The 20,458-nt window shown below is 45.2% G+C and overlaps 1 protein-coding gene across 7 annotated transcripts in view; it reads left to right on the top strand.

Moving 5' to 3' along the window:
* The window catches only part of PPM1B (protein phosphatase, Mg2+/Mn2+ dependent 1B), a 79,491-nt gene that overhangs the window by 91 nt on the left and 58,942 nt on the right, over positions 1-20,458 (top strand). For 4 of the 7 annotated variants that reach the window (XM_089326460.1, XM_089326461.1, XM_017340801.4 and 1 more), the window contains exon 1: positions 30-502. The exons of 2 other annotated variants lie outside the window; for them this stretch is intronic. The gene's annotated coding sequence lies outside the window, so the exon portion shown is untranslated. Of the gene's footprint in view, positions 1-29; positions 503-20,458 lie in introns of those variants that run through there. One more of the 7 variants, XM_008254464.5, reaches the window with a different exon arrangement.

Genomic DNA, 20,458 nt, shown 5'->3' with positions numbered 1-20,458 from the left:
GACGCGTGGTGTCCCAGTAGCGGGCGCGGGGGGGGCGGGGCTCGCCGAGGGGCGGGGACGACCGGGTACGGGGAGGGGGTTGCAGAAGGAGCCGAGCGGCTGCTGCTCAATGGCGGAACAGCCGCCGGTGCTCTGACCGCCTGGTCCCCCTGGCAGTTGCGGGGGAGTTTCCTGCCGGCGCAGCTGGAGTCTCTGTTTCTCAGTGTTCGCTGGCTGGAAGATGCTCCAGAGAGACGAGGCTGCGGCGGAGGAGGTGGCGGCGGCCGAATCGGCAGCGGCGCTAGGGTGGAGAGAAGGCGGCAGCGGCGGCGGCGGCGGCGTGAGGGGCTGGGCGGTGTAAACAGCCCCGGAGGCGGCGGAGGCAGTGGCCGAGACCCCGAGGGCGAAGCGACGGCTGGGGCTGGGCCGTGCCTCGGTTGGAAACCTGGGCCGAGAGCAGCAGGGGGCTCGGCGGCGGGCGCGAGCGAGAAGCCCTAGACTTCGCCTCCCTCCCTCGCCCCAGGTAAGGCCGCTCGGCGCCTCGCCGGAGGGGACACGGCCGGCGGCCTCGCCGAGGCCCGGGTGCCGTTCCTGGGTGCGCCGGGCTGCGGGCCGGGGCCTCTGTCCCCGCTCTGCCGCCGGGTCTGGGCAGCGGAATGCCGGGCCTGGCTGCTGGGTAGGCCCTTTTGCCTGGCCGCCGCCTCCGCTCTCGGCTTAGGGCGCGGGGAGGGCACAGGAGTTTGCTCGAACGCCGGGAAAGTCAACTGCTCCCCGGTCTCTGCCGCAGTCTGCCGGCCTCTCGTTGGCGAGAAAGCGCTGGGCTTCCGCGGGCCCGGCCCGCCGCTGCCCGGTGCGCGGCTGACCGGGAGACGCTCGCTCAGCCCGAGCCTCGCGCTGCGCCCCGCTGCACTTCCTCGTTCAGCCCCCGCTCCGGGCGTCCCCCCGTGCCCTTCCTCCTCGGCGGCCCTGAGCCTGTCTCTCTTCTCATCAGCCTCCCGGCCTTCCCAACCCCGTCCTTTTCGATGTCATTCTTAGCAGCGGAGTTGCTGTGGTCAGGACCCCGGTCTGCCAGGGTCCCCATAAACAAGAGGCTGATCAGCTTTGTCGATCCGTTTTATTTAATGCTTTAAACCTGGTGTTCTTTACAGACAGTAGTATTAGACGTGGGGTGTATAAATGACACTGAAGTAATTTTAAAGATGAAGGACCCAGCGAGTGTTGCAAATAGTTACTTCTTCGTTTTTTGTTTTTTTTTTTTTTTTGAAGTTGCGTGACCTCTCGTGTCAGCTTTAGCAGATCTAGGACGTTGGCCCATCCTATTTGGCAAAAGTGTTTCCTTAAGCGTTTGGTAGCAGCCAGAAGTCGTCGGGATTCGAGTCTTCCAAAACTTAGAAAAAAAACAAAACTGTAGGATAAAGCTAGAAGCTGTTTGGATAAAGTCACTGTTAAAGAGCCTTTAAAATAGTCTCCACATGTTTAACCTATCAAAATAAAGTTGGCAGGAGTCTTGTCGAAGGATTATTTAGGAATTCTAGTAGTCTTCGTGTTATGTAGCTATTTTGGGAAAAACATTCTTTTTCTGTCAACAAACGTTTACAACTCCTGTGATGTGAGAATTACTGAGGTTTATTGTGGGATTAACACAGGAACTCTCTTTATTTGAGCTACTGCATGGATGGAGAAGTGGTAGCTGGTTCAGGGAAGACATTGTAAGTCACGGTATGTCCTGGGAGATGGAGAAACTTGCCATGGACGCTGCATGTTAATAGATATTATTTCATTTACTTTCTCTGTTGTGCAATAGCAGAGTCCTATTGTTGGCCTACTTTTAAATGGAGCATTTCTTGATAGTGAGGCAAGTTGTTCTAATTATTATGATGGACTTTTCCAAGAGTACAGGTTTTTAAAAGAAATGTCTAGTTGAAGTAATATTAAAATGGTGATTTTTTTTTTAAAAGATGAGATTTTGTAGGTCTCCCAAATGGACTGTGTGTTATTATAAAAGTTTTAAAATTTAATGTTTGGAACAGAATTTTTTTCAGGATTAGCTTTTTTTTTTAGCTGTGCTTGCTTTCTCTCAAAGCCGCCTTTGTCTTTTTTTTCCTTTTAATGGTTGTTGTTTGTGTTTTCCTCTCATAATGTCTTATCACAGTTTTCTGCAGTGGTTTTTATGTTAATGTATTATTAGCAAGGAGTAGTATATTTTTATTTGAGCTTTTATATCAATTTTTAAAAAATTTCTCCAGTTTTGTACCTTAGCCTTTGGATTTGTTTGCGTGTGTGTTTTAAAGCGTAATTTTTTATTTACTTGAAAGGCAGAGTTACAGAGAGGGAGGGAGAGAGAGGTCTTCCATTCATTGGTTCACTCCCTAAATGGCAGCAACGGGCAGGCTTGGACCAGGCACAAACTAGGAGCTTCCTCCTGGGCTCCCACCTGTGTGCAGGGGCCCAAACACTTGCGCCATCTTCTGCTTTTCCATGTGCATTAGCCGGGAGCTGGATCTGAAGTGGAGCAGCCGAGTCTCAAATTCGGCACCCATATAGGATGCCTGCCTTGCAGGTGGAGGCTTGACCTGCTATGACGCATCGTGGGCTCTGGATTTGTTGGTGTGATTGTTTTCTTAGAAGTGACCAGCAGAGCTTTAAACACACTGGGTGTCTGATTTCTTGCTTCTTTTTTCTTTTTTTAAAGATTTATTTATTTATTTGAAAGTCAGAGTTACACAGAGAGAGGAGAGGCAGAGAGAGAGATCTTCCATCTACTGGTTCACTCCCTGGTTGGCAGCAATGGCCAGAGCTGCGCCAATCCAAAGCCAGGAACCAGGAGCGTCTTCCAGGTCTCCCATGTGGGTGCAGGGGCTCAAGGACGTGGGCCATCTTCTACTGCTTTTCCAGGCCATAGCAGAGAGTGAGATTGAAAGTGGAGCAGCTGGGACTTGAACTGGTGCCCATATAGGATGCCAGCACTGCAGGCAATGACTTCACCTGCTACACCACAGCACCGCCCCCCCCCCCTTTTTTTAAGATTTATTTGTTTGAAAGTCAGAGTGAGGAAGAGGCAGATCTTCCATCTGCTGGTTCACTCCCCAAATGGCCAAAATGGCCAGGACTGGGTCAGGCTGAAGCTAGGAATCAGGAGCTTCTCTAGATCTACCACATGGGTGCATGAGAGGAGCCCAAGTACTTGGGCCGTCTTCCGCTGATTTCCCAGGCACATTAGCGGGGAGCTGGGTTGGAAGTAAAGCAACAAGGACTGGAATCAGTACCCATTTGGGATGCCACTGTCACAGACGGTGGCTTTACCAGCTGTGCCACAGTGCCAGCCCCTCGTATCTGATTTCTGTGAGTACTCCAGGAACTTGGTGAGAAAGCATTTGCAGTTTGGTGGTCATGTCAGTAAATAACATTTTATGTTAGTAATTCACATAATTACTAAATCCTTTAAGGTTACATCATCTAAAGGAGTGGTGTAGTGTCTTAAATAGCCGTGCTTCCAAGAACTGCTGATCCACAAGTTGAAAGGTAGGAAAAGTGGCTCTTGTGAAAAGTTACACTTTGCTGCAGTTCATGTCTTTTAAATTCAGATGTGATGCTGATTGTTTTTTGGCACTCTCGAAAGAGGAGAATTTGCCACAGGATACCTTGGTGCTTACAGAGAGTCATTAAAAGCTGACTGAGCCACTAGTGGAGAGATTGCAGACATGCCCTTGTAAGTAGGCTGGTGAACATTTCTTTTATTGTACATGATACTGGGGTGATGTTTCTTCTTCCTCACATTGATGCTAGTTATATATATATAATTATATTTTATTAATATTTACATATTATATGTAATTGTTTTAAAGCATTTTTTATATTAGTGTAGAGAGAAGTGAAATAGTTTTTTTTTTTTTTTAATTTATTTGAAAGGCAGAGCTACAGAGAGAGGGAGGAGAGGCTGAGAGAGACGTCAGTCTTCCATCCCCTGGTTAACTCCACAAATGCCTACAACAGCCAGGTCTGGGCCAGGTGAAAGCTAGGAGCTAGGAACTCCATCTTGATCTCCCTTGTGGGTGGCAGGGGCCCAAGTACTTGGGCCACATTCTTGCTGCCTTCCCATTAGCATTAGCAGGGAGCTAGATCTGAGGCTGAGACTGCAACCAGTATTCTGAGATACGGCATTATAGTGTCACAAGGGGCAGCTTACCTGGCTGTGCTTCAATGCTGGTCCCTGAAATAGTATTCCTTTTTTTTTTTTTTTTTTTTGACAGGCAGAGTGGACAGAGAGAGAGACAGACAGAAAGGTCTTCCTTTGCCGTTGGTTCACCCTCCAATGGCCGCCACGGCTGGCGCGCTGCGGCCAGTGCACCGCGCTGATCCGAAGGCAGGAGCCAGGTGCTTCTCCTGGTCTCCCATGGGGTGCAGGGCCCAAGGGCTTGGGCCATCCTCCACTGCACTCCCTGGCCACAGCAGAGAGCTGGCCTGGAAGAGGGGCAACTGGGACAGAATCTGGCGCCCCAACCGGGATTAGAACCTGGTGTGCCGGCGCCGCATGGTGGAGGATTAGCCTAGTGAGCCGCAGGGCCGGCCTCCTGAAATAATTCTAACAGTGGCCCATCATAAACTATGTAACTCCTTAAAATACAACACAAAATATTTTACATTTTCTGTGAATCCTTTCTGAACTCCGATTTTAAGAAAAATTAGTTGGCAAACAAACAATAGTATCAGAGAGTAGAAGTTTCTTGAATTCTAAAATTTTAATATCAACTTTTTTCAAGTAATAGCTTTAATTTTTTTTTGTTGTTGTTGTTTTTTGACAGGCAGAGTGGACAGTGAGAGAGAGAGAGACAGAGAGAAAGGTCTTCCTTTGCCGTTGGTTTACCCTCCAGTGTCTGCCGCAGCTGGCGCACCGCGCTGATCTGATGGCAGGAGCTAGGTACTTACCCTGGTCTCCCATGGGGTGCAGGGCCCAAGCACTTGGGCCATCCTCCACTGCACTCCCTGGCCACAGCAGAGAGCTGGCCTGGAAGAGGGGCAACCAGGACAGAATCCGGCGCCCCGACCAGGACTAGAACCTGGTGTGCCGGCGCCACAGGCGGAGGATTAGCCTAGTGAGCCGCGGCGCTGGCCAATAGCTTTAATTATAAAATCACCTACTGGTAAGAGAATTTTTTGGTATAGACGGTATTTCTGGATTTTCAGTGATTCTTCACAGTGTATTTAAATTTTTCCTCTTAGTGAACTAATTTCAGAATTTGAATGAAACTGCCTACTGCTATTTATGTTAGCATCCTAAAGTTTAATTGAAGAATATATCTTACATACCATGTCAACAGATTTGTTGATTAGGAAAATTGATTATTGGGGACATTAAATAAGATTCCTTGAAACTGGGTAGATCCCAGATATATAATCTTGACTACTTCCAATCTCACTACACTGTATTCAAAAGTGAAGGTAAAATAAGTAGATGTGGTGAATATTTGGGTTTTGTAGTTTATACTAAAGTGATAGGGCTTGCCATTAGCTACTGGAAGCTGATCTAACAAGTGTACAGGTAAAGAAAAAGCTGTACATGGGACCGGCGCTGTGGCGTAGGGGGTAAAGACACCGCCTGCATTGCCAGCATCCCATTTGGGTGTCAGTTTGAGTCCCGGCTGTTCCACTTGTCATCCAGCTCTCTGCTATGGCCTGGGAAAGCAGTATAAGAGGCCCAAGTCCTTGGGCCCCCGCACCCACGTGGGAGACCCCAGAAGAAGCTGCTGGCTCCTGGCTTTGCATCGGCGCAGCTCTGGCCATTGCGGCCAATTAGGGAGTGAACCAGTGGATGGAAGACCTCTATCTCTCTCTCTGCCTCTCTTTCTCTCTATGTAACTCTGACTTTCAAATAAATAATAAATAAATCTTAGGAAAAAAGGGAAAAGGTGTACATGAGTTTTATAATCTGTATTTTAAAACCTTTTATTTTCATTTATTTGAAAGGCAGAAGGAGAGAGCGATTACCATCTACTGGTTCACTTGCTCATCAAATACCTATACCAGGGCAGGGCCAGATTAAAGTCAGGAATCTGGGTCTCCCATGTGGGTGGTATGGACCCAAGTACTTGAACTATCATCTGCTGCCTTCTGGGTGCACAGCAGCCAGAAACTGCATGGGTAGTAGAGGAGCTGTGACTGAACCAGGCACTTGAAATGGGATATAGGCATCCCAAGTGGTGTCTTAACTGCCTTGCCAAATGCCTGCCCCCTAAACTGTTTTATTTTTGTTTTTGTTATTGGTACTTTGTTACATCAATTCATTGCTTCAAAATAACAGAGTAACTTTTTGTCCTTTTGACTAAGTGTGCTAATATGTTTGACTAGTTGTCTTGAATTTTTTTGTGAACATTTCTTATGGATTAGTTTCTATGTAGACTTGAGTTAAGAAGATTAACACTTTTCATTATTCCATCTATAATCCTTGCCTGAAACATGATCACTGCTTAGACTATCCTGAGTGATTTGACAGATAGTTCAGTGTTCAGATGTAAAGAACGCCACTAAATTCTTGATAATGTATTGCAGTTTTCCAAAAGTGTAATCTATATATAGTACACATGTATTTCTCAGGTTTTTTAAAGATTTTGAGATTTAGTTTAGTAACATCCAGCATTCTAGGAAACATAAATACTATGATAGTTTATAATTTTTTTTAAGTTTTCAAATTTCAGGGTGTGGTATTTCTCCTAATCATTTTTTTCTTAAATTTATTTAGTTGAAAGAGTTACACGGGGAGAGAGAGAAAGAAGTCTTCCATTTGCTGGTTCACTCCCCAGTTGGTTGCAACGGCTGGAGCTATGCCAATCCAAAGTCAGGAGCCAGGAGCTTCTTTCAGGTCCTGAGTGCAGGGGCCCAAGGACTTGCCATCTTCTACTGCTTTCCCAGGCTGTAGCAGAGAGCTGGATCGCAAGTGGAGCAGCTGAGACTAGAACCGGCACCTGATTGGGATGCTGGCATTGCAGGCGACATCTTTACCTGCTATGCCACAGCGCTGGCCCCTCCTAATGAATTAGTAGCAGACATAGACACATTACTTCTGAATTGTGGTAAATCATGATACATGAGAGTTCCCCACTAAGTTTTTATTTTACTACAGTCAACTTGTGTCTATATCTACGATATTTTAGCATAACGTGTGCCTTCTGTATTAACTTTTGTAATAACTTTGTAATAACTTGTTTAACTTTGAGAACACAGTAGGTTGATCAATTGTAGTGCAGACTTGTGTTGCTTAGTGACAGGGACAGGTTCTGAGGAATGCATCGTTAGGTGATTTTGTTGTTGGGAACCTCTCTGAGGGTACTTAAACCTAAGTAGTGTAACCTACTATCTACCTGCACTGTAAGGGATAGCCTACTGCTCTGAAGCCGTAGCCCTGTAAAGCATGTCACTGCATGTAATAGTGTAGGCAGTTGTAGCACAAGTATTTATGTTTCTAAATATAGAAAAGGTACAATAAAAACAGGAGGCAACAGGAATTTTTCAGTTCCATTATAATCTTAGGAGCCCACTGTTGGATATGTGGTCCCTCACTGAAACATCATGTGGCACATGACTGTATTTTAATTTGTTAGTGCATATATTAGATATACATTTTACATGCTTTTTATTTTTATTTATTTATTTATTGACAGGCAGAGTTAGACAATGAGAGAGAAAGAGAGACAGAGAAAGGTCTTCCTTCCATTGGTTCACCCCCGAAATGGCCGCTACGGCCAGCGCTGCACTGATCCGAAGCCAGGAGCCAGGTGCTTTCTCCTGGTCTCCCATGCGGGTGCAGGGCCCAAGCACTTGGGCCATCCTCCACTGCCCTCCCGGGCCACAGCAGAGAGCTGGACTGGAAGAGGAGCAACCGGGACTAGAACCTGGCACCATATGGGCTGCCGGCGCCGCAGGTGGAGCATTAACCAAGTGAGCCACAGTGCTGGCCCCCTTTACATGCTTTTTAACACTTAAAGCACAGCTTACCAATTTAAAGTTTTTTCTGGCTTACCAAATATTTTAATATTAACTTGCTAAAAATAGATTCAAAGTTGTCTGTTGAAGTATTTTGAAGTACCAAGATTATGCTTATTGGCATTAAATTGATTGGTAAATTGATTTGTTTCTTGGAAATTTTAAAGTTTCAAAATATATCTACTTGAAAACATTTTAAATTCTTGTGAACAAAAGATGTGATCACATATGATTTGATACTAAAGGAGAGACACATAGGAAGGTATCTGTTGATTATTAAGGAGCTTGTCTTACAGTGATAGAAGGAGATTAAGACCTGCTCTAGGGTGGTTGTTATTTTTGTCTTAGAATGCTCTTCACTTCAGAATAGGCTTGAATGAAAAGTATATTTGTATGACAGAAATAGAAAAAACCCTTTTTCTTTATGGAAAAGTTATTTTTTTTTCATTTTTTAAAAGATTTATTTGATAAAATAGAGAAAGATTGGCTGACTCTCCACCTGCTTTTGTTTACCCTCCAGATGCCTGCAATAGCCAGGGCTGGGCCATGTGCCAAAGCCAGGAGCCAGAAACTCCATCCAGGTCTCACATATGGGTGGCAGGGACGCAAGTACTTGAGCCATCATATGCTGCCTCCCAGCCACATTAGCAGGAAGCTGGATCGGAAACAGTAACAGAGTCTCGTAGTGGCACTCTAGTATGGGATGTGGCCATCCCAAGTAGTGGTTTAACCCTTGTTGCTCCAATACCCATCCTCTTTACGGAAAATTTTTAGAATGTATTATCAGGTAGAATCAAATTTTGTAATGTAAAAGAAAATAAACAAGTGAATACATTTTGCTTGATAGGAGGTACATACCTGAGACGAATCATATTTGATAATGGACGGTGTAAAATGATCTGTAAAGCATTTTTAAACTTGAGAGTAATGTCATGTATTCTTTCATTGCATTTTCTTTTCTTGATGCTGAGAATGCTCCTAACAATGAAAAGGGATGGTTAATAAATTTTTTAAAATACTTATTTTTATTGGAAAGACAGCAACAGTGAGGGAGAGACAGAGATTACTTCTCGAATGGCTGCAACAGCCAGGGCTGGGCCAGGACAAAGCCAGGAGCCAGGAACTCCATCCTGGTCTCCCACGTGGGTGGTAGCGGCCCAAGCACTTGGGCCACCTTCTGCTGCCTTGTCAGGTGCATTAGGAAGCTGGATCAGAAGCAGAGCAGTTGGGACTGCAACCAGCACTCGGATGTGGGTTGTAGATGTCACAAGTGGAGGGGTAACCCACTGTACCACCACACCAGCCCCTGGGTGCTCGTGGGTGCTTCCTCCACTTGGGCAAGATGTTTTTATTTTCTTGTCTTCTGCAGGGGTGGGAATGTCTGGCTTCAGGTCCATGAGGCCCGCGAGACCATCTAGTCTTGCTTTGCCAGTCTATAGTAGACTAATTTTTAGGTTGAAAATTTGGTATGGCCTGTCAGTGATGTTATAAATATTCAAATGACCCTTGGCAGAAAAAAAGTTCCCCACACCTTAAGTTTTCAACTCAGAGGTGAGGAATTGGCATACTCTGTTGAACACAGGTGCCTCCCCCCACCCCCTTTAATTTACTTATTTGAGAGACAGAGTGGTCTTCCATCCACTGGTTCAATCCCCAAATGGCCTCAATGGCTGGAGCTGTGCCAGTCCTAAGCCATGAGTCAGGAGCTTCTTCCCGTTCCCCCACACAGGTGCAGAGACGCAAGGATCTGAGCCATCCTCCACTGCTTTCCCAGGCCATAGCAAAGATGGATCAGAAGAGCAGTGGGGACACGCACCCATGCCCATTTGGGATGCCAGCACCGCAGGTGGAGGCTTTTCCTAGTACACCACAGTGCCGGCCCCCTAGTTCCTTGTAAAGAAGGAATAAATGCAATGTGAGCTCCAAATGATAGAATGCGTGGGAGATAAAGTTTAGATTTTGGGAGGCTTTCTGTTACTTTTGTTTACTGTAGGCTGCCAACCCACTGAGGAGTAAAGAATAATCTCCCGGTTGCCCCTCTTCCAGGCCAGCTCTCTGCTGTGGCCAGGGAGTGCAGTGGAGGATGGCCCAAGTGCTTGGGCCCTGCACCCCATGGAAGACCAGGAGAAGCACCTGGCTCCTGCCTTCGGATCAGCGCGGTGCGCCGGCTGCAGCGCGCAGGCCACGGCGGCCATTGGAGGGTGAACCAACGGCAAAGGAAGACCTCTCTCTCTGTCTCTCTCTCTCACTGTCCACTCTGCCTGTCAAAAAAAAAAAAAAAAAAAAAGAATAATCTAATAGTATTTGGTCTATAGCATCCCTTACCCTGTCTCCAAACCCCCAGCTAGTATTCTTGCATTCACTGAGTGCCTTCTGTATGCCAGGCACCATTTCAGGCTGGAGTCTGAGCAAAACAGACAAAATCCCTGCCCTCAATCTGAGATTCTGATGACTAACAGCTCTTCCTCAGTTTACATTACAACTCTGCTCCCTTTGTGTTGTCTGGCTTGAAAAATTGATGGGGAATTTGAGATGTATGCATTTGAATGTTTTCTATTCTATACTTAAAAGCTGTGGTTAGAGCTTTATTTTTAACAAAAGGAAAGTAAGAATAATGTTTGTGTAATTGAACAAAACCTTGAGTGTGAAAGGAGGAAGAGAGGAAGATTGTTGTAACTAAGAGAAGATATTGCTTTTATTTTATTTGTTAAAATACTTGAGGGGCTGGTGCTGTGGCACAGCTGGTAAAGCTGCCGCCTGCAGTTTTGGCATCCCATGTGGGTGCCGATTTGAGCCCTGGCTGCTCCACTTCTGATCTAGCTCTCTGCTATGGCCTGGGAAAGCAGTGGAAGATGGCCCAGGTTCTTGGGTCTCTGCACCTGCGTGGGGGAACCGGAAGAAGCTCCTGACTTCGGATCAGCATAGCTCTGGCCTTTGCGGCCATTTGGGTAGTGAACCAGCAGATGGAGGACCTCTCTCTCCTGTCTGCATCTGCCTCTCTGTAACTCTGCCTTTCAAATAAAATAAATTAAAAAAAAAATTACTTGAGAGGCAGAGAGAGACAGGCAGAGCTCCCATCCATTGGTTCACTCCTAAAATACCCACAACAGCAAGGGCTGTGCCAGGTGAAACTAGGGACCAGGAACTCAATTCCTGTCTTCTGGCGGGGAGGTGAAGAAGGGACTCAACTACTTGAGCTACCACTTGCCACCAGGGTTTGCATTAGAAGGAAGCCAGAAAAGGGTGCAGAGTGTGAACCCAAGGGCTCTGATAATGGGATGGGGGCATCTCAGATGTCATGTTAACTGCTAGGCCAAACGAGGGCTCTGAGACATTGATTTTATCCTAAAAGTTGACCCAAAGAAAAATGACCCCTAAATACATTAGGCAGAAATGATAGAAGTCCAGGAGCTTCATGTGTTTTCATTTATTCTCCAACCTTGGTACATGAGTTCCTGGAAGGGAGGATGGGAGAGATGGTGGAATCATAGGAGGAGGGTGAATAGGACTTTGAGCAACTCTGTTTTAAATATTTAAAAAAAATTTTTTAAAGATGTATTGATTTGAAAGGCAGAGTTAACAGAGAGGCAGAGAGAGAGAGAGGTCTTCCATCCACTGGTTCACTCCCCAAATGACTGCAACAGCTGTGGCTGAGCCAATCCAAAGCCAGAAGCCAGGAGCTTTTTCCAGGTCTCCCATGTGGGTGCAGGGGCCCAAGGACTTGGGCCATCTTCTACTGCTTTCCCAGGCCAAAGTAGAGAGCTGGATCAGAAATGGAGCAGCCTGGTCTAGGTAAAGAATAGCTTTACCAACTATGCCATAATACCAGCCCCACTTAATCTCTATTTTCATTTATCTGAAAGGCAGAGAGACAGATCTCCATCCAGTGGTTGACTCCTCAGATCCGGGCTGAAGCCAGCATCCAGGAACTCAGTCCAGGCCTCCCATGTGGTAGCAGGGACCCAAGTTCTTGAGCTATGACCTGCTGCCTCTCAGGGTGTGCATTGTCAGGGAACTGAGGTTAGGAGCAGATCTGGGACGTTAACCCAGGCTTTCTGATATGGGATGTGGGCAATATACGTGACATTTTAACCACTACACCAAACACTTGCCTGTATTTAAGTAATTTGACATGTACCTATAAAATGCATATTGTCATTTGTGTTGGGAAAATACTTTATTGCTATTTTTACACTTCCATCAGTTGTTGACTGATAGTGTCTGATAATACTGTCAGTACTTTTCTTGCCTCCTCCTTTTCTTCTTCAGTTATTTGATAGTTCTGCTAAAAGATGGCTAATGGTGCCCGTTTGTGTCTGGTTTATTGTGATCTGATTGGTCTGTATATTTATCACTGCCTTTTTTTTTTTTTGACAGGCAGGGTGGACAGTGAGAGAGAGAGACAGAGACAAAGATCTTCCTTTTTGCCGTTGGTTCACCCTCCAATGGCCGGCGCGCTGCAGCCAGCACACTGCGCTGATCCGAAGGCAGGAGCCAGGTGCTTCCTCCTGGTCTCCCATGGGGTGCAGAGCCCAAGCACTTGGGCCATCCTCCACTGCATTCCCTGGCCACAGCAGAGAGCTGGCCTGGAAGAGGGACAACCGGGACAGAATCCGGCTCCCTGACCGGGACTAGAACCCCGTGTGCCGGCGCTGCAAGGCGAAGGATTAGCCTAGTGAGCCGCGGCACCGGCTATTTATCACTGCTTCTTTTTATTTTGTTGCTGTCACATTACTTGTTGTGCCTTTGTTGTTCCTATATTGCGAATTTCTGCATGAGGTTGTATTTCACAGGGATGTGAAGCAGGTGCTTGGTTTATGCTTTTTGTTCTATAGCTTTCCTAGGGATGATCCAGTTTGATGAAAATGTCTTGATTTTCTATAAACATTGCACACTTAAGTATGAGAGTTCTTTAACCATTTGTTTTTAATTCTTCATCTTTTGCTTTCATTTGTAAGTTTCATGTGATCTTGATTGCTGCATTGAATCAGTGTTTTATTTTAAAGCAAATTGACTTTATTTTAGTGCCTCAGTATAAAAAAATGTACATTAATTGTGTTCATGATCTGAGACACCCATTTACTGCACCCAAATCTTCAGATGGCTAGTTTTATTTTTTAAGATTTATTTATTTATTTGAAAGAGACAGAGATCTTCCATCTGCTGGTTCATTTCCTAAATGGCTGCAACTGCCAGGGCTGGGCCAGGCTGCAGCCAGGAGCTAGAAGCTGCATCCTGGGTTCCTGCTTGATGGCATGAATCCTAATACTTGGACCATTCACTGTCTTCCCGGGCACCTTGGCAGGAAGCTAGATTGCAAGTGGTGTAGCTAGCTGGGACTTTAACTTCTTTGATTTGAATGTGGATGTCTGAAGCAGAAGCATCTACCTGCTATGCCATGATACCCACTCTACTAGTTTTTTTTTTTTTTTTTTTTTTTTTTTTTTTTTTTGACAGGCAGAGTGGACAGTGAGAGAGAGAGACAGAGAGAGAAAGGTCTTCCTTTGCCGTTGGTTCACCCTCCAATGGCCACCGCTGCAGCTGGCGCACCGCGCTGATCCGATGGCAGGAGCCAGGATCCAGGTGCTTTTCCTGGTCTCCCATGGGATGCAGGGCCCAAGCACCTGGGCCATCCTCCACTGCACTCCCTGGCCATAGCAGAGAGCTGGCCTGGAAGAGGGGCAACCGGGACAGAATCCGGCGCCCCAACCGGGACTAGAACCCGGTGTGCTGGCGCCGCAAGGTGGAGGATTAGCCTATTGAGCCACGGCGCCGGCCCTCTACTAGTTTTTTATATATTTTTGCCTTATAAATTGTAACTCCAGTTGTAAGGGTAGCAGAGGTTTGGAAGCATTCGTGATTTACATGATGTTATTGCTCTTATTCTGTATTTGATTCTTTCTTAGTGATAAGTTTGTGTTTTGGTTCAGGTTATTTGCTCTTCTCCTGTGCTTTTGCTTTGTGTTGCCTCTGCCTCTGTGGTTGTTTGCTTGATTTTACTAAAATACAGGGTGGCCACCAAATTTAGAAACACAGATGGATATGCAGTAAATTGTTTATGGAAGTTACATTGCAGTATAGGTTAACATAATATATATGTTTTCAGATTCTATAACCACCCTAAAGAGGGGAGTTCATGTAGGTGTGGCTGTCTTTGTTCAGATTTATATTACATGTCCAAATTATGTGTAAGCTATATTTTGAATATAAAGGATTAGAAATGAAAAGTTAATTATGGAAAAGTGACCATTATCACAGTGGCTCTGTTTTATTCAAGGGGATTTGAACTGATCTGACAATGTAAAAATAAATGATATCTTGTTGGTTGTCAGTTTGGCAAAAAAGTTTGGGAGATGCTAGGTAACAGTAGTTTCAGAAGTATATGTGAAAGACAGTGGGAGGTGCTGGTGCCGTGGCTCACTTGGTTAATCCTCTAACTGCGGCACCGGCATCCCATGTGGGCACCGGGTTCTGGTCCCAGTTGCTCCTCTTCCAGTCCAGCTCTCTGCTGTGGCCCGGGAAGGCAGTGGAGGATGGCCCAGGTGCTTGGGCACCTGCGCCTGTGTGGGAGACCCAGAGGAGTGCCTGGTTCCTGGCTTCGGATTGGCCCAGTGCGCCGGCCGTGGCAGCCATTTGGGGGGTGAACCAATGGAGGGGGAAGACCTTTGTCTCTGTCTCGCTCTCTCTCACTGTCTAACTCTGCCTGTCTAATAAAAAAAAATTAAAGACAATGGGTGAGGTTGCAAAATGGTAATGACGTTGGTATTGTTTTACAAATGTGAATGAGACATCTCAATAGATTTAGATAAATATTTCTGAATAATTGTCACTCTGTACTTTCAGGTCATGCTGTAAAATGCGTAGTACTGTTTCCTGCTGTATGTTTTTAAGTGTGTGTTAAAGTGTAAGAAGCTTTATACTTGCAGTGAATGATGTTTCTGGAAAAGCTCCAGGAGAATGGTGGTTGGGAGCCTTGACTAAAGTTAGATACTTGTATTTGAATCCCTGTTCTACCACTCCATAGATACGTAACTTTTTTTTTTTTTTTTTTAAGATTTATTTCTTTAAGAAGCAGAGTTAGAAAGGGAAGGTTTGTGTGTGTGTGTGTGTGTGTGAGTGTGTGTGTGTGAGTGTGAGAGAGAGAGAGAGAGAGAGATCTGAGATAGAGAAAGAAAAAGAGAATGAACTATCTTCCATCTACTTGTTTTCTCCCTAAATGGCCACAATGGTCAGGGTTAGGCCAGGCTGAAGCCAGGAGCTGCATCCATGTGGGTGACAGGGGCCCAAGACTTGGGCCATCTTCTACTGCTTTCCCAGGGGCATTAGCATGGAGCTGGATTGGAAGTGAAGCAGCTGAGACTCGAATCAGTGCCTATAATGGACTCTGGCATTGCAGGCAGTGGCTCATCCTGCTATGCTGCAATGCCTTCCCCAGATAGGTAACTTAAAGCAAGTTACTTACTATTTCTAAACATCATTTCTCATTTGTAAAGTAAAGGTGATGATAGTGTGTTTAAGATTGTTGGGTTGAGATAATCCATGTAAAGCTGTTAATGTAGCATCTGACACATTGTGATTGATAACCTTTGATAAGTGCTTTCTGTTGCTTTTACTATTATTACTACTAGTACTAAGTGATCTATGGTAAATTGCAGGAGTACTAAACTCAGGACCAGAAAACTCTGTTTGAGAGTCCCACTCAACTGCTTAATGATTCTGTGATTTATGAGATACTCCATGGTTGAGTAGCCTTAAACTGTAACCTAACATTTTAATATGAGGTAAGGCAGAGTTACGGCAGGGGGCTGAACCATATGATATCTTGAGGTCCTTTTGACTCTAAATTCAGAAGTTCTAGTCCACTAGAGTGTAAGCTAAATAAAGGTAGTCACTGTTAGTATTGTGTGCTGATTTACCCTTGCACCTGTATTGTGTTTCATAAATACTGGCTAAACAAATTTTTTTCATAAAAACAGTGCCTTTAAGAGGAGTAGGTGATAAGAAAAGGGAAGTTTACTTGCCAATGATATAAGCACAAATATCCTGCTGTTCATTTTTATTCAGCTAATGAGTATTGTCTGTTAGCATTAGGTACTGCAGAGAACAAAAATTATTTAAGACTGCCATCTGAGGGAGCAGGTATATTAATGATCATACTAGATAAAAATTAAAAATACTATTTAGGCATATTTTATAAACAATCTCCCTAAAATGAATACAAACCAATATATTTTTAAAGATTTATTTATTTGAAAGGTAGAATTTATTTATATTTATAAAGAGAGAGCAAGAAGGGAAGGACAGAGATATCTTAACATCCACTGGCTTACTCCCCAAATGGCTGCAACTGCTGGGGCTGGGCCAGGCCAAAACCAGGAGCCTGGAGCTGCTTCTGGGTCTCCCATGTAGGTTCAGGAACCCAAGCACTTAGGGTATGTTAGAGTGGAAGGTTCCTGATAAGTAAATCCAGAAATCCAGACTGTATACTTTTACTTAATGTGTTTTGGGAAATGGGAAACAATTATATCTTCTTGAGTCAGGATATTAAATTTCTAGGGAAATTTAACCAATAATAATCTGCAAGGTGGATTAGAGGAAGGAGATTGAAATCTGGGAGACCAAGTAGGAAGCAGCTATATAATCAACATATTAGGTGATGATGTTTAAGATTAGGATGATTAGGATGATAGGGTAAGAGGCAAGATGGTTGCAATGTAAGGACTTAATGTGTAGTGGCTAGATTTTCATCAGAAGACTTGTGGTTTCTGCCCTGGGTCACTGGAAGAGGAATTCTGTTTTTTAAGATTTATTTGAAAGAGATACAGAGAGAGAGAGAGGGAGGGAGGGAGAGATCCATCTCCCATCGTTTGTTCACTCCCCAAATTGCAGCTGGGACTGGGCCTGGCTGAAGCCAGGAGCCAGGAGCTTCATCCAGGTCTCCCACATGGGTGCAGGAGCCCCTTGGGCTATGTTCCAGTGCTTTCTCAGGCACATTAGCAGGGAGCTAGATTGGAAGTAGAGCAGCTGGGACTCAAACTGGTGCCATATGGGAAGCCAGCACCGCAGGTGGGGCTTAGCCTTCTATGCCACAGCGCTGGTCCCAGGAATTCTGTTATTAATACAGATAGATAAGGCTTTGAAGATGGTTTGGGTCCAGAGGTGACGTATTCAATTATGTTTCTTTCTTTCTTTCTTTTTTTTTTGACAGGCAGAGTGAACAGTGAGAGAGAGAGACAGAGAGAAAGGTCTTCCTTTGCCGTTGGTTCACCCTGCAATGGCCGCTGCGGTCGGCGCGCTGTGGCCGGCGCACCGCGCTGATCCGATGGCAGGAGCCAGGTACTTGTCCTGGTCTCCCATGGGGTGCAGGGCCCAAGCACTTGGGCCATCCTCCACTGCACTCCCTGGCCACAGCAGAGAGCTGGCCTGGAAGAGGGGCAACCGGGACAGAATCCGGCTCCCTGACCGGGACTAGAACCCAGTGTGCCGGCGCCGCAAGGCAGAGGATTAGCCTAGTAAGCCACGGCACCGGCCTCAATTATGTTTCAAGATATATGTAGCATAGTCAAGTTCAATGTTTTAAATGTAGACTAAGGGCTGGTGCTGTGTCATAGCGGCTAAAGCCACTGCCTGCAGTGCCAGCATCCTATATGGGTGCTGATTCCAGTCCCGGGTGCTTCACTCCTGATCCAGCCCTCTGCTATGGCCTGGGAGAGCAGTAGAAGATTGACCAAGTCCTTGGGCCCCTGCACCCACGTGGGAGACCCAGAAGCTCCTGGCTTCGGATCGGCTCAGCTCCAGCTGTCGTTGCCAATTGGAGAGTAAGCCAGCGGATGGAAGACCTCTCTCTCTCTCTGCCTCTCTCTCTGTGTGTAACTCTGACTTTCAAATAAATAAATCTTAAAAAAAAAAATGTAGACTAAAATTAACCTCAGAAGTCATTATAGAATTGATAGCTGAAGCAGTGAAATGGCACTAGAAGACAGATGCCATGTTTTGGGTGGAAGGTGAATTGTCTGGGTGGGCCCACTTACCTCTTTGGGACACTGAAAGGAAGAGAGTAAAGGTGAATGGGCTAAAGCCATCCTCTGTAGTGCTTGCATCCCATATGGGCATATGGGAGCCAGGAAGAAGCTACTGGCTCCTGGCTTCAGCTTGGCCCAGTCTCAGCTGTTGCGGCCATTTGGGGAGTGAATCAGCGGATGGACCATCTCTCTCTGTCTCCCTTCCTCTCTCTCTCTAACTCTGCTTTTCAAATAAATAAAATCATAAAAAAGTGAATTACTGTGTTTTGAAAGTCAACATACATGTAGTTTCCGAAAGTGAGATGATCAGCTCTATCAAGTGTCAGAAAGTACTTCAGTACCTATTACTAATTCTATCAAGTGAAACATTGGTGTTTGAAGTGTTTTACCAGGAATATTAGTGATTTGGATACTGAAATGCCATAATATGAGAGGGGGTAGTGCTGTCGTGCAGTGGGTTAAGCCGCCGCCTGCTAGCGCTGGCAATCCCATATGGGCTCCGGTTCGAGTCCAGCTGCTCCATTTCCAATCCAGCTCTCTGTATGGCCTGCGAAAGCAGTTAGAAGATGGCCCAAGTGCTTGGGCTTCTGCACTCACGTGGGAGACCCAGAAAGAAGCTCCTGGCTTCTGATGGGCCCAGCTCTCCCGTTGTGGCCATTTGAGGAGTGAACCAGTGGATGGAAGTCATTTCTCTCTCTTGCTTTCTTTTCTTACTCTCTGCCTCTGCCGCTCTGTAACTCTACCTTTCAAATAAATATTTTTAAAAATTTTAAAAATTATGAGAAATAGCCTGCAGATGAAATATTCTAGCCATGTTGGACATACTGTGACCATATTCCAGAGTAAATTTCCTTTTATGGTTATTAGCACTGTGACTGTACATCAGGGTCATGTTTATCATATTGCACTAAGTGCTTTTAACAGCACTAACATGGCTAAACAGTAAGACCTATAATTAAAATTTCCCCAGAACACCACATGAAACCTTTACTATCCCTTTCCCCCCTTTTGTATAATCTGGTTCTGTTCATCTGAGAGAGAGGAGAGCAGTGAACAACTAGAAGTTAAACCGTAGAGTCCTGAACTTACTTTATTCTCATTGCTAATTGAAAAACCACTGGGAGTTGGAAGAGCAGTTATTTTATTCCCGGGTAACCCTAGCCTTTATTTCATCATTCAGGTAGTCAGATATGAATGGGAACTTGAACTCCCGCTGGTTTCAGCAACATTAGTTAAAAATTTTAGTGTTTTGATTAAGGGAAGGAATTCTTTTACCTTATAATAAGCTGTAAAATTTTCATTTTAGAAACAGGAAGACAGAGTTCCCACCTGCTGGCTTTAATGTTGCCAATAGCCAGGACTGAGGCAAGCCAAAACCTGGAGTGAGGAGTCCAATCCAGGCCTACCACATGGGTGGCAGGGATCCAACAACTTGAGTCTGTTAATGGACATATATGCAGGTAGCTGATGGTATTGTTCTGTAATCTTCTTTCTTGAAGGCTTTGCCCCAATCTGTGTTACGATCTGTTGAAGTTTGTGGTTTTTTGTTTGTTTGTTTGTTTTTTTAAGATTTATTTATTTGAAAGGTGGACATAGGGGAAGAGAGTGTGAGCGTGAGAACAAGCTTCCATCTCCTGGTTCACTCCCCAAGTGGCTGCAATGGCCAGGGCTGGGCCAGGCCAGAGCCAGGAGCTTCTTCTGGTTCTCCCACATGGGTGGCAGGGGCCCAAGGACTTGGACCATCTTCTGCTGCCTTACCAGGCAATTAGCAGAGAGCTGGATCAGAAGTAGAGTAGCCAGGACATGAACCGACAACCATGTGGGATGCTGGCACTGCAGGTGGCTCCTTAACCTATGCCATAGCACTGACCCCCAGATCCAAAGTTTTAAACAGCCATGGAAGCAGTAAAAAGGAACCAACTAATGATAAACACTACATGGATAGATCTCAAAGACGTGCTAACTGAAATTAGCCAGACAAAGGAGTGCAAGTACTGTAATACTCTTGTGATTCCACTTAGATGAAATTATCTAGTAACAGCAAAAATACAGAAAGCAGATCAGTGTTATAAGTCTGGAGGGGCCAAGAGAGATTGACTTCAATGGGCACAAAGGACTTCTGGAGTGATGGAAATGCTCATGATTTTTATTTGGTAGTGGTTATACAAGGTATACATTCGTCAATACTCATCAAGCCATTTTATTATATGTTAAAAAGCAAAACCAAACCACAGGGGATCTTCAGCAACAGAGAATAGTTGGACAGCACAGTGGAACTTTATGGATTGGGCTCACACAAAGTAATCTGATTTTAAAAGTGACTTAAGCTTTTTGATAGTAAAGATATTTAATGGTTTGATAACCCTTAGTATTTTTTTAATGGGAATGTGTTTTTTATGTTTGTTTGAAAGCAGAGTTGGAAAGAGAAACAGAGGGATCTTCAGTCCACTGGTTCACTACCTAAATGGCTTTAATGGCCA

The sequence above is a fragment of the Oryctolagus cuniculus genome, chromosome 2 (genome assembly GCF_051225735.1).
Source record: "Oryctolagus cuniculus isolate XC-2025 breed Fujian yellow rabbit chromosome 2, ASM5122573v1, whole genome shotgun sequence".
Classification (NCBI taxonomy): Eukaryota; Metazoa; Chordata; class Mammalia; order Lagomorpha; family Leporidae; genus Oryctolagus; species Oryctolagus cuniculus.
The sequence above is the reverse complement of the archived record's forward strand: the minus strand, read 5'-3'. Positions and strand labels throughout refer to the sequence as shown.